The sequence below is a fragment of the Rhinatrema bivittatum genome, chromosome 7 (genome assembly GCF_901001135.1).
Source record: "Rhinatrema bivittatum chromosome 7, aRhiBiv1.1, whole genome shotgun sequence".
NCBI classification, from domain to species: Eukaryota; Metazoa; Chordata; class Amphibia; order Gymnophiona; family Rhinatrematidae; genus Rhinatrema; species Rhinatrema bivittatum.
Genome location: NC_042621.1, coordinates 24104589 through 24118297, shown reverse-complemented (window position 1 = coordinate 24118297; position 13709 = coordinate 24104589).

The following is a 13709-nucleotide window of genomic DNA, read 5'->3' as shown; positions in this document are numbered from 1 at the left end:
CCATTTAAGCATTCCATATCACTGCTTCTAAGGAGCCCATTCCATTTTTCCATCATCCCCTGAATTGCGTGTAAGATATTTTCTGAAGTATGTCTCTTGTCTAGCACTTGAGCATGCAGTAAAGCCCAATGGTATCCTGGCGAAACCTTTTTGGAGCTGCTGCCACTGCCACTGCCAATGCTGCTAGTGCTTACAGGTATTAATGCCTCATCCAGCTGCCACCAATGTGCTGTTAGAGACAAATATGCATGCATTGCATTCATACTAGTCCAAACATCAGTGGTGAGATGGATGCTCCTCCCCTTTGCCCTTGCCATCATAATCTGCATTTCAGCACGACATTTTCTGTATAGGGAAGGAAGCACCTGACGGCTAAATGTACTTCTTGAAGGAAGTTTGTAGTAAGGGGCGAAATAATGGAGCATCCGCTTAAATCCCTCATTTTCTACAATCTGCAGTGGCTGATCATCCAAAGCAATCATTAGAGCAATATGTCGTGTACCCACTTTAGACATTGCCTGCTTCCTGCTCTGTGACATTGCAGAAGAACACCACCCCATCTGCTCCATGGTAGCTTGCCGCTGCTGCTGGGGATGAGGAAGAGGAGACTGCTGCTTCTGCAGATGCACACAATCTGTATCTTCTTTAGTACTACTACTTTCCTTCTGTGGCTGCTTCCCTGTTGCTTTACTTGAAGCCTGGGCAAGCACGGTGGGACCAGCTTCTTCTGCAAGCAACAGTGCTCTATGTTCTCTTTCAAGGTGATATTTCATGTTGCTGTTAGTAAGATGTCCAATAATTCTTCCACGGCTCACCATCTTTTTACAATGGATACATTGTCCAAATCTCTGGTCAGCCACAACATGATAATGATTCCAAATCTTTGATGTCCTTGTACTGTTCCTTACTCTAGGCTGGATACTTGTCATTTTCATACTAGTAGTAGAAATAGTAGTAGTAGTAGTAGTAGTCACACGTGGATGTTCAAATGGTGTAGGGGACAGGGTACCAGCAATACTGCTGGCACTGGCAGTAGTTGTTTGTTTTGCAATCTGACTAACATTGTCATTGCTTCTGTTCTCCTCCTCCTCCTTCTCCTCTGAATGTTTACTAGCCAAAAACTCCTGATCATCATCCTCCTCCTCCTCCTCCTCCTCCTCCTCAATATCTGATTCTTCATCATCATCAAATATTTTCTGTAGCACCATTCTTTCATCTAATCTTTTCACCTTTCCCTCAAATTCTGCTCGTTCCTTCCCTTGCAACAAGTTTCCTTGCACTTCTACATCCTCTTTCTTCTCAAAAAATCGCAGTTTTTTCCTAGGGACTGGCAGACAGCTCTTTCCAGTAGCACTATCACTAGCAACACGTTTTTTTCCAGAGGGTACTGGTAGGGGCATTATGATCCTGTGGTCAAAGAAATATATAATAAATATAGTACATTAAACAAGTTAATAAATTAGTTTGGTATTCATTTTTAAAACTTTATTGAGCTAATAGCATTAGCTAGCTAGCTAGCTATTGCTAAGGCTACCCCCAGACCACAGGACAAAGAAGGATATAGTGATTATTTTTTATTAGTCAGTGAGTGACACTGACAATTGATAATTTGATATAGTATACTTACTAATATATTATATTGCAATTTATACCATGCATTGGCCAGAACATCAAACTGCAGCAGACTGAGACTGAAACTAGGCTGCAATACTTCAGTTCACTCATTACATTAGCCTCCTGGCAGGACTGGCTAGGCTTTTCTGTTAATACTACATGCAAGCCAAGCATTGAGGTTAGAGAAGTCCTATTCTTATTTTTTCATATCCTTTTCAGGCCTATTCTGTTCTTTGGACTAAAATAACTTCTCCCTCCCACTTCAAGTCTTACCCACAAATCTCACACACAGGAGCAGAAGCCTTAAGCCAAGCACAAGAAACATAATATAGGATATTGGACAGACTATTGGCCAATTATAGGTTTAGTAGTAGAATTGATTTGATAGTAGTGACTCACTGGCTTTAATAGCTAGTAGCCAGTGACACTAGGCTAATAGCCAAGCTAGCTATTAGCCTAGTGTCACTGGCTATGGCTAGCTAGCTATAAACACTATTAGTGATAAATCTAGTAGATTACACATACATCTATATAATATTGATAAATATAATATTATATAATTTTATATATTTATAAATCTATTAAAACTCTACTGCTACAATGTTCAGAAAGCAGTCAAAGCACCTACCTTGTCCTTTATAAGCAAGCACTGCTGCTGGACTGGAGTGCTGGTGCCTGCCTATGCCTAGGCTAGGAATGCTGCGAACGAAGAGCTCACTCAAGAAACAGAAAAAAAGAGTAGAGCTCAGCTCAGCTCACTGGTTGTGGCTATTGGCTATTTTGGCTAGTGGTACTTGGCTGCTAGCAGTAGCTATATGCTACTGTGGCTAGTGGCAATGGCTACTGGCTGGCTGGCTAGTATCATAGGCTGATACTAGTATCAGCTAGCTAAGCCAGCTAGCAGCTACCCCTTATTAATAACAATAAAGGCTGTATAATATTAGCTATCAATCAACAGCTGCAGCTAGCTATAATGACTGATTGACTGATGTTTTCTCCTCAAACCCACAAAACAAAAGCAACACATAAGCAGAGCACCCCTTATTATATAGCTATTATAGCTACCTATTGACTAAAAGTAGGAGGGAAAATAAACCTATTAATTTAAGTGGCCAATTCAAAAATGATGCAAATGAATATTATGCATAATATATCAAACAAATTCTAGTCACATGATTGATGACTTAATCACAATATCCACAGACACACTACTACAGTAGGATTAGAACTTCAAGCTAAAAGCTAATAGCTCTATCCCCCATTCCCATTCCCCATCCCCCATATAAAACAATCTGTAAAAAACAGCACCTTGGCTGTTGGTAACCTTGGTAATGAATAAAAAACAAGAAGACACCCAATAGGAATACATATTCAACCTTCAATTTAAAAAAAAGTGTCAATTTAGTATCAATTTACGTTAGTGCGCACTAACATATATCAACGCGCACTGCCATGTACTGAGCGCGCACTAATAATCCGTTAGTGCGCAGTATGGTGAGGCGCCATGTACTGCGCACTACGTCCAGCGACTGCGCGCTAACGGATAGTCCATGCGCACTAACATCCGTTAGTGCGCAGTAATAAAAAACCGACTTTAACCCGAAAATTCGTGGAATTTTGATTCTTTTTCCCAACTTCCCCAACAATGACGATTTAGACAATGTCGTTGGCATTGACTAAATCGTGAAAAACGATTGCACATCTCTACTTTGAAGTGCCAAAAAGTAGAATATAATTCAAAATAAATAAATACATAGCTTAATAGATAATCTGAAAATAATGGGGGGATAGGAATGCCTTCAAATCTTCCAGGAAAACTGTGGATTTTCCCATCAAACATATGAAAGAATCACATAACTGTAATTGTATAATCTGCTTCTGAAGCCCTCCCAGACCTAGCTGAAGTCATTAACCATTTTCAGGATGTGAACCCTATTGGAATATACAGCTTCCATCACTGCCTTGTAGCCATCAGACCAGCCAATAAGTGATGTCATCGTTAAAAAATTAAAAGCTTTTTGAGCAATTGGTTTCATTACTTTCAAATCTGCTTTGGCTTGGTAATTTATTCAATTACTTTGTTGTACTGTGTAAAATCAGCCCTCATTATGAGCTGACCTTAAAATCTCTCATCTAGCTTGAAAATAGCTAATTATTGATTGTCTGTTAGAACTATTTAAGTAGTTAGATGGAAGAGAAAGTAACAAAACACAAAAGAAAATATTGTAGACACTTATTAAGGCTCCTTTCTCTAAGGATGGTTGATATACTTTAGGTGGCATACCTTATTCACTAACATGAAAGATTAGATACATTTAGATGATGAAATTTGGGCTTTCCAGAACTGAAGAAGGGATTGGATTTCATTAGAACCAAATATAAGGCAGGGACCTCTGATCTGAGCCAAACCAAATGTCATCACAGTGGGAAGACCATGCTCCTCCATCCCCCTCCCCACCCAGCACACAACTGGAGGGGTGAATCCTGTCATCCCCCAACCAACAGCACAGAATGGAATTCAAACTTAAAATAATCACATATTCCTAATTAGATATGAAATGTACATTTCATATCTAATTAAATTTCATATCAGTCAAGAACAGTGTTTTTGTTACGGTCCCGGGCCGTGCCCCGGACCCTCCATCTACCTCGGGGACAGCCTGGGCCGTTTCGAGGCTTCCTCGGGCCTGCACGACCTCCAGTGCGTCTCTCCCTCCTCGGGAGAGATGCCGACGATCTGCCGTGGCTGGCCCTGCCCCCTAGACATGCGCACATGGGGAGGAGTCCCTCTTAAAGGGGCCAGCGCGGGAAACTCAAGCCCTGCCTCGGATGACATCAGACGCTATCAGGGTATTTAAACCTTGCTTCTGGACATTTTCAGTGCCTTGCAACGAGGTTCCCTCAGTCCCCTGAGTTACTATTGGATCTTAGATCATCTCTTCTTTCTTCTGGCTTCTGACCCTGCTTCGTCTCCTGACTTCATCTTCAGCTTCTGTCCCTGGTTTTGGTTTGACTTCTGACTACTGGCTTCGGATCTGTCTCCGTCCCACGACTCTGATTCCAGCTTCCGCCCCTGGCTCTGGCTTCAGACCTCTGACTTCTGGCTTCTGACCCGGCTTCGTTCTTGGACTCCGGCTTCAGCCTCTTCCACCATCTCAGGTATCCGGGACTTGCTGGCCCAGAGGATTCTCCTAAGTCCCAGCAGCTCGGGCTCTTACGGGCTCCTCCCCGGGGAACCACGGGCTTCCAAAGGTGAAGATTCTTCCAGCCTCCTGGGGCCCAGCCGTCCTCTTCGTCCACCTCTTTGGCCGCTGCCCAGATCCTTGGTCACATAGGGTCCCGCCTAAGTCCAAGAGGTCCGGGTTCCTACGGGCTCCTCTTGGGGAGACCTCGGACTTCCAGTGGTGAAGTCTTCTCCGGAGTCTCTTCAGTGCCGCCTCCCGGCTGTGACGCTCCCTGTGGGTTCCCACAGGATAACATCTGCAGTCTCAGCTGGCCCAAGGGTCCACGACCATAACAGTTTGCAAGGCCATGGACCCGGCAGATCTTGCAGGCTTGAAAGCCATCCCGGGCATTGCACAGAGGCTTGAACAGCAGCAAACTTGCCTCGAGTCCCTGATAGCAACAGTGCAGGGACTAGCTGACTGTGTTAGCAGAGCCGCTGCTTCCAGTTCCTCGGTACCTGGAGCTGAGGCCAATACCGGACCAGCGGCACCCATACAGATGCCAACACCCTCGCGGTTTTCAGGGGATGCAAAGCTTTGCCGAGGGTTCCTGAACCAGTGCTATATTCGCTTCAATCTCCTTCCAGCTCAGTTCCCGATGGACTAGGTCAAGACGAGCTATATTATATCCCTGTTGGATGGGAGACCCTTGGTGTGGGCCTCCACCCTGTGGGAGCATCAGGACTCCCGCCTAGCCAATCTGGTACAATTCTTCACCTCCTTTCGGCGGATCTTCGATGAGTCCACCCGCAGACCTATGGCTGCATCCGAACTGCTCCAGCTGCGTCAGGGTAACCAGCCTTTGACTGAACATGCCGTGCTCTTTCAGACTCTTGCTGCCGAATTGAATTGGGGAAGTGATAGCCTGCATGACATCTTTTTGGAAAGTCTCTCCCCAAGACTTCAGGATGAGTTGGTGGCCAGAGATCTCCCAGACGAATTGAACGATCTCATTGATCTGGCGGGGTGCGTGGACCGCCTATCCAACGCCGGTTCCGGGAGAGGAGGCCTGCTCACCGACCCGGGGGCTCCAGAACCACATCTTCCCGAAACGGGCACTCCCCTTCTGCCTCTCCAGTGGCTCAAGATCCCAAACCCATTCAGGTGGGCCAGGGGCCTATCTCTCAAGAAGAGAGGAGAAGACGTCGGACCCTGGGCCTGTGCCTGTATTGCAGTGGCAAGGGCCATTTCCTTGCCCGCTGCAGCAAGTGTCCAGGAAATGCTCAGACCTAGGGACAGTCGGGGAGCTAACCCTAGGTCACACCACTTCTGCCTCCCTGTGCACTGTCCCGGTGACCTTAATCCTTCCCGAAGGAGAGTTCGATACGCTAGCCCTGATTAACTCTGGAGCCGGGGGAAACTTCATCCTCAAGGACTTGGTCCAGCAACTCCAGATTGGGGTTCAACCCTCTGTGTGTCTTCTATTCAGGGGAGACTTCTTCCAGGGACCATCGCTACTAGTACCAGGCCTCTCACGCTACGCACTGGTATTCTGCAGGTGGAGGAGATTTTGTTCCTCATCCTGGAAAAGTCCATGCATCCGGTCATCCTGGGGCTACCTTGGCTGCGGAAGCACTCTCCTGTAATCTCATGGGATACCTTCCAGGTGGTGTCCTGGGGGCCATCATGCTTCGACTCTTGTTTTACAGTTGTACTTTGACCACAGATACCTCTCCCGATGACTTCGTTGGCATTGCCACCCCACTATCAGGACTACCTCGATGTCTTCTGTAAGGAGAAAGCCGAGATCCTCCCGGAGTACCACCCTTTCGACTGTGCGATTAACTTGCTTCCAGGTACCACGCCGCCATGAGGATGGGTGTACCCGTTGTCACTCCCCGAGACGCAAGGCATGTCCGCATATATCCAGGAGAACCTGGACTGAGGATTCATTCAACCATCCAAATCCCTGGCTGGAGCGGGGTTCTTCTTTGTAGCTAAAAAGAACGGCTCCCTCTGACACTGCATAGATTACCATGGCCTGAACAGCATTACCTGCTGTGAACGGTACCCTTTGCCCTTGATTCCAGAGCTCCTGGATAGACTCCAGGGGGCCAAGGTCTTCACAAAATTGGATCTCCACGGGGCCTATAACCTGGAAAGGATTCGGCCAGGCGACAAATGGAAGACCGCATCTAACACAAGGGATGGCCACTACGAATACTTGGTCATGCCCTTCGGTCTTTACAATGCCCCGGCGGTTTTTCAAAACCTCATGAACGAGGTCCTAAGGGAGATGTTACATACCTCTGTAATTGTCTACCTTGACGATGTACTAATATATTCCAAGGACTTGGAGATGCACCATCACGATGTCTGCCACGTGCTGCAGAAATTGCGAGATAATCAACTGTATGCGAAACTTGAGAAATGCCAATTTGAGCAAGAATCACTGCCCTTCCTTGAGTGCATTGTATCCTCCACAGGGTTCCATATGGACCCAGAGAAGGTCGCGGCCATCAAAGATTGGCCTCATCCGGTGGGAGTCAAAGCGCTTCAGCGGTTCCTGGGGTTTGCCAATTTCTATCGGCAATTTATTCCCCATTATTCCCAGATGGTGGCTCTGCTGATGGCCCTGACCAGAAAGGGGGTCGACCCCAGGAACTGGCCGGTGACTGCTCTATGAGCCTTTCAGGAATTGAAGAACGCATTCCTCCAAGACACCTGCCTCCACCACCCAGACCCTCAACACCAGTTCATCATGGAGGTTGACACCTCTGACATAGCTGTCGGGGCCGTTCTAAGCCAATTGTCCATTGGAGGCAAATCCCTGCCATGTTCCTACTACTCACGCAAGTTCTCGTCTGCAGAGAGGAACTACATCATAGGGGATAAAGAGCTGCTGGCCATCAAACTGGCTTTCGAAGAATGGCGCCAGTGTTTGGAGGGGGCCCAGCACCCAGTAGTAGTTTACACAGATCAAAAGAACCTGGAGTATCTGTGCCGTGCCCAGCATCTTAATCCACGGCAGGCACGCTGGTCACTCTTTTTCAGCCATTTCAATTTCTCCCTCCGTTACCGACAAGCATCCAAGAACATCCGTGTGGATGCTCTCTCCCACATGATGGAGACAGAAGATACCATCAACCCGCCTCAGTACATTCTGGACCCGGCCAAAGTTCTTCTGGCCGCATCTGAGGTGGCCCCCGCGGGTAAGACTGTGGTACCCTCTCGTTCCTGTAGGAGAGTGTTAGCATAGGCTCACGATTCCCTGACTGCCGGGCATCCCGGAACAGCCAGGACCCTGGAACTTCTGACGGAGGTCTACTGGTAGCCGCAGGTCAAGTAAGACGTCTGATTTTATATTCAGTCATGTCCTACCTGTGCCTGGCAGAAACCCTTACATGGATGCCCCTGGGGGTTCCTTCAGCCGCTACCCATTCCCACTGAGCCCTGGACTCATCTGTCCACAGATTTTATTGTAGATTTGCCTGTTTCTGATGGGAAGACCGTGATCTCGGTCACGGTCGACTGTTTCTCGAAGATGGCTCACTTCGTGCCTCTCGCCAAACTGCCTTCAGTGCCAGAGTTGGCTAATCTCTTTACACAGCACATCTTCCAACTACATGGACTCCCTTCGCACATCGCCTCAGACCGTGGTCCCCAGTTTACGGCAAAGTATTGGAAGGCCCTCTGCAGGAAATTCGGGGTAAAACTGGACCTGACAACCACCTTTCACCCCCAGGGCAACGGCCAGGCCAAACGGACCAACCAAACTCTAAAGGCCTTCCTTCAGGCCTTCGTCGGAGACCTTCAAAATGACTGGGTCACCTTGTTACCTGGGCAGAGTTCTCATATAACCACCACAAACACTTTGCAACTAACCTGTCTCCTTTTCAGTTGGTCTACAGAAAGAGCCCTAGGCCTCCATTGCCTTTGCCGCTGACAGTACCGTCTCCTGCAGCACAACTTACAGCATGACAATTGCGCAACCCCTGGTGGTCCACCCAGGAGAAACTTCATCGGACAGCCGCCAAGGCTAAAGAATACGCAGACAGGTCACGACGACCTGCTCTGGTCTTCCACCTGGGAGAGAAGGTATGGTTAAGTACCAAAAACATTCAGTTACGGATTCCCTCTATGTGGCTGGCTCCCCGCTATATCAGTCCTTTCACAGTGGCAGAGTGCATCGGGGCAATGTCCTATCGGCTACGACTGCCATCCACCCTGAGGATCCACAATGTTTTCCACATGTCCCTGCTCAAACCGATGGTTCTCTCCGCATTTCATGCCAAGCCTCCCGAGCCCGCCATCGCCACTGCCGACCAAGATGTCACTTACACGGTGAAAGATGTCCTGGATGATTGATTCCACCGTCGCCGGTGGGAGTACCTCCTCTCGTGGGAGGGGTACGGTCCAGAGGAAAAATCATGGGAACCTTCATCCCATATCCTAGACAAAGGACTTCTCCACCAGTTCTATCTGGACCACCCGGCTAAACCCAGACCCCCGAGAAGGGGGGCATAGGGGAGGGGGTACTGTTACAGTCCTGGGCCGTGCCCCGGTCCCCCCACCTACCTTGGGGATGGCCTGGGCCGTTTCGAGGCCTCCTCGGGCCTGCACGGCCTCCAAAGCATCTCTCACTCCTTGGGAGAGACGCCAATGATCAGCCACGGCTGGCCCTGCCCCCTAGATGCACGCACGCAGGGAGGAGTCCCTCTTAAAGGGGCCAGCTCGGGAAACTCAAGCCCTGCCTCTGATGATGTCAGACGCTATCAGGGTATTTAAACCCTGCTTCTGGACATCTTCAGTGCCTTGCAACAAGGTTCCCTCAGTCCCCTGAGTTAATAGTTGCTGCGTTTGGATCTTGGATCATCTCTTCTGTCTTCTGGCTTCCTACCCAGCTTCATCTCCTGACTTCATCTTCAGCTTCTGCCCCTGGTTTTGGTTTGACTTCTGACTTCTGGCTTCTGACCCGGCTCCATCCCACAACTCTGATTCCAGCTTCCACCCCTGGCTCTGGCTTCAGACCTCTGACTTCTGGCTTCTGACCCGGCTTCGTTCTTGGACTCCGACTTCAGCCTCTTCCACCATCTCAGGTATCCGGTACTTGCTGGCCCAGAGGATTCTCCTAAGTCCCTGCAGCTCGGGCTCTCACGGGCTCCTCCCGGTAGAGCCGCGGGCTTCCGAGGGTGAAGATTCTTCCAGCCTCCTGGGGCCCAGCCGTCCTCTTCGTCCACCTCTTTGGCCGCTGCCTGGATCCTTGGTCGCATAGGGTCCCGCCTAAGTCCAAGAGGTCCGGGTTCCTATGGGCTCCTCCTGGGGGGACCTCGGACTTCCAGTGTTGAAGTCTTCTCCGGGAGTCTCTTCAGCACCGCCTCCTGGCTGTGATGCTCCCTGTGGGTTCCCACAGGATAACATCTGCAGTCTCAGCCGGTCCAAGGGTCCACGACCATAACAGTTTTTCTAGTGCTTGCCTATATGATGTATTCATTTTGTTTAAACTCTATCATTTTTAAATCTTTTAAAAAGTTAATACAACTTGACAAGAAATGGTACAACAGAGATCAAATTAAGTAAAATGAGGAAATAACATAATAGGAAATATAAGATCTCAATTAGTACACTGTCAGACCACAAAGGAGAGGAGATCCAAATGCAAATAAGAGAGGAAAAGAAAACTTATAAGGAAAAAAGCCAAACAATGCTAAGGGCAAGAATCTTCAAATATAGAAAGCACCATCATTCACAGGAGTTACAGTCTGGGAGTTAAGGGTATTGTATCCTGTCTAGCTTTATCATTGAGGAAAATATTTCTCTGGGAGGGACATATTTAACCCCTTGGAACTTAACACATTTGCAAGGAACATAAAAAAAAAAAGGCCCCCATATTCAAAACAGCTGGATACATCAACATAAATCATTTCCTCTTAGATTGAGTTACTTTGACCACATCTGGGAACATTTGAATCTGAAGCCCTAAAAAGGATGCAATTCTTAAGCCCTAAAAAGGAAATAACGCTCTCACAAAAAAACAATTTCAAAATAAAATCCCGATCAAAGTCCAAGGCAAAGGTGACAAGTATAGAAGGCATGACAGCTTCATGACAGCTTCATCCAAGTCATCAGGAGTTAAAAAAAAAGCTAAAAACATCGTCAAGCCTTCCCAGACATCTAATGCTACTTAATCAAGTCTTTTAACCCAAATCATGGGTTATCTCACTGTTTTTCCTATTACGATTTTTTTCAACTGTACCTTAATTTTTGAGCTCTTTCATATTTTGTATTTATACTGTACTCACACTCCATTTACTCTATCTCTTTTATATTTATTTTCTATATAATATTTATTACTATATTACTATGTTTAATTGGTTATCTATTCTATTTGTTCCATCATTATTGTTCTATTGTTACCTGTTTTATTGTTCAACTGTTCTATGTAAAGCCCACTACTCTTTTTGGGCATTTAAAAGTTGTATGTAAACCGGATTGATTTGTAGTTCCTACAAGAACTTCGGTCTATAAAAATTAAAAATTAAATAAATAAATAAATAAATAAAATAAAATCTGTCAAGCTTTCAAGAAAAGAAGAGAATCAACTGAACCAGCATCAGGAGGAACATCCCTCGCTTGGGCAACTTTCAGGTTCACAACAAGATAAAAGGCTTTGGAAATAGGAGAAAGCAGACTTTCTTTGATAGATAAGGCTTCCATAAAATATCTGTGCAACATCTCCACAGAAACATATGACCAACCAAGATGGTTTCAAGAGAATTTTGCAAGGCAACCCCCTTGGTATCCCAAGAGTCTACTTGCGATTTAATATCAAGTAACTGAGACTGAGAAGCTTGAAATGGACAACTCACACTGTTGTAAAACAAACTGGGAAACCTGGTTGAAAAGATTTGCTATGGCTACCCAAATTATGTCCAAGGTAATGTTAGGAGGCTTGACCACAGGAGTGAAAGTTACCTCTTTAAAATCAGTCCCAGCCATTGATAGAGCAGGAGAAGAAGAAGCAGGTAGTGGGAGCACTGAGAGGAGAGGATCACCTTGCTGGTGACTGAAATGAATCATAAGTTTTTGCTTGGGACATTGTCTTTTTTAAAAGTATTGGGGCAAAGTTAACTATTTGGGAATATTATTTAGTGTTTTTGTATGTTTGTGCTTTTAAAAGTCAGTAAGGCAGCGAATAAACAGAAGTTAGACTGTATTTTTTAAATAGTCAGTCAGTAAGGCAGCTAGTAAGCAGTAGTTACTGTTTATTTTTAATAGTCTGTAAGGTAGCTAGTAAGCAGAAGTTAGAGTGTTTGTATATTAAAAACAAAAAAAAAAAAAAAGAAAAAAGTAGCCAGAAGCTAGAAATAAGCTAGGAACAGTGTATACCTAAGTAAAAAGATTGAAAAGTTCAGTTCAGTTACTCACCTTGGAAAGATGTTGAGGTAGTGTGATTTGGTTTGATTAGGTACCAACATTTCTTAATCAAGAGAGCAATGAGTCACTCTGGATGACTAACTGAATTTAGACTGTATTTCCCAACCCTTCCACCCACCCCTAGCTCATCCTTTAATTTATAGGCAGGTGCCACTTTAAAAGAAAAAAAAACCCTTATTGAGAGTTTGATCATTCCCCTGTAGGCCACTAGTAGGCATATAGTGAATTCACTAATACATTTAAAGGACATTAATTAGACACATTCCTACTCACATAGTAACCTAAAACTTTAGGAACTGAAAGCATTTGAGATGAAGGCAGCAGTCCAGCAGCAAGAGGGGGGCTTCCCAGTCTTTTGCATTGAGTGTCACATGTATGATTTTTTAACCGCCGGTGAGAAATTGTACATGTGCATGCGATGCAAAGAGCTTCTGGCTCTCAGAGAATGAGTCTGATCTCTGGAGGCTAGAGTAGCAGACCTGGAGGAGCTGAGGCAGACAGAGAGGTATATAGATGAGACCTTGAGAGACATAGTAGCCAAGTCCCAACTTTAGACTGGCAGCCCTGGTGCTGCCTTGGAGGAAGAAGGTCTCATGATTGGAGATCATCAACCTGGTGCAGCAGGAAAAGATCCTGTAGCACGGACCTACTCTCCAGGTGATGCATTGTCCTTTCACACCAAGGATATCTCCCCAAGGCCTACTGCCCAGAAGGGAAGTATTAGGTCAGCCATCATAGTTGGTGATTCGATTATTAGAAATGTAGACAGCTGGGTGGCTGGTGGGTGTGAGGATCGCCTGGTAATATGTCTACCTGGTGTGAAGGGGCGGACCTTATGCATCACCTAGATAGGATTTTAGACAGTGCTGGGGAGGAGCTGGCTGTCGTGGTACATGTGGGCACCAACGACATAGGAAAATGTGGGAGGGAGGCTCTGGAAGCCAAATTTAGGCTCTTAGGTAGAAAGCTTAAATCCAGAACCTCCAGGGTAGCATTCTCTGAAATGTTCACTGTTCCACACGCAGGTCACCAGAGGCAGGCAGAGCTCCAGAGTCTCAATGCGTAGATGAGATGATGGTGCAAGGAAGAGGGATTCAGTTTTGTTAGGAACTGGGGAACCTTTTAGGAAAGGGGGAGTCTCTTCCGAAGGGATGGGCTCCACCTTAACCAGGGTGGATCCAGACTAACCTTTAAAAAGGAGATAGAGCAGCTTTTAAACTAGAACAAAGGGGAAGGCCGACAATCGTTCAGCAGCACATGGTTTGGAGAGAGGTATCTTCAAAGGATACTAAAGATGCATTAGAATTAGCGCATCCTGACAGTGGGGTTCCAATAATAAGAAAAGTAGTCCAAGTGCCTGTAAGTAAAAACTCACCTGAGCTAAAAAAATTCTAACTTATCCCTATCAATTAAAAATCAGAATGAGAATACAAACAAAAAACAAAATTTGAAATGTTGTATGCTAATGCCAGAAGTCTAAGAAGTAAGATGGGA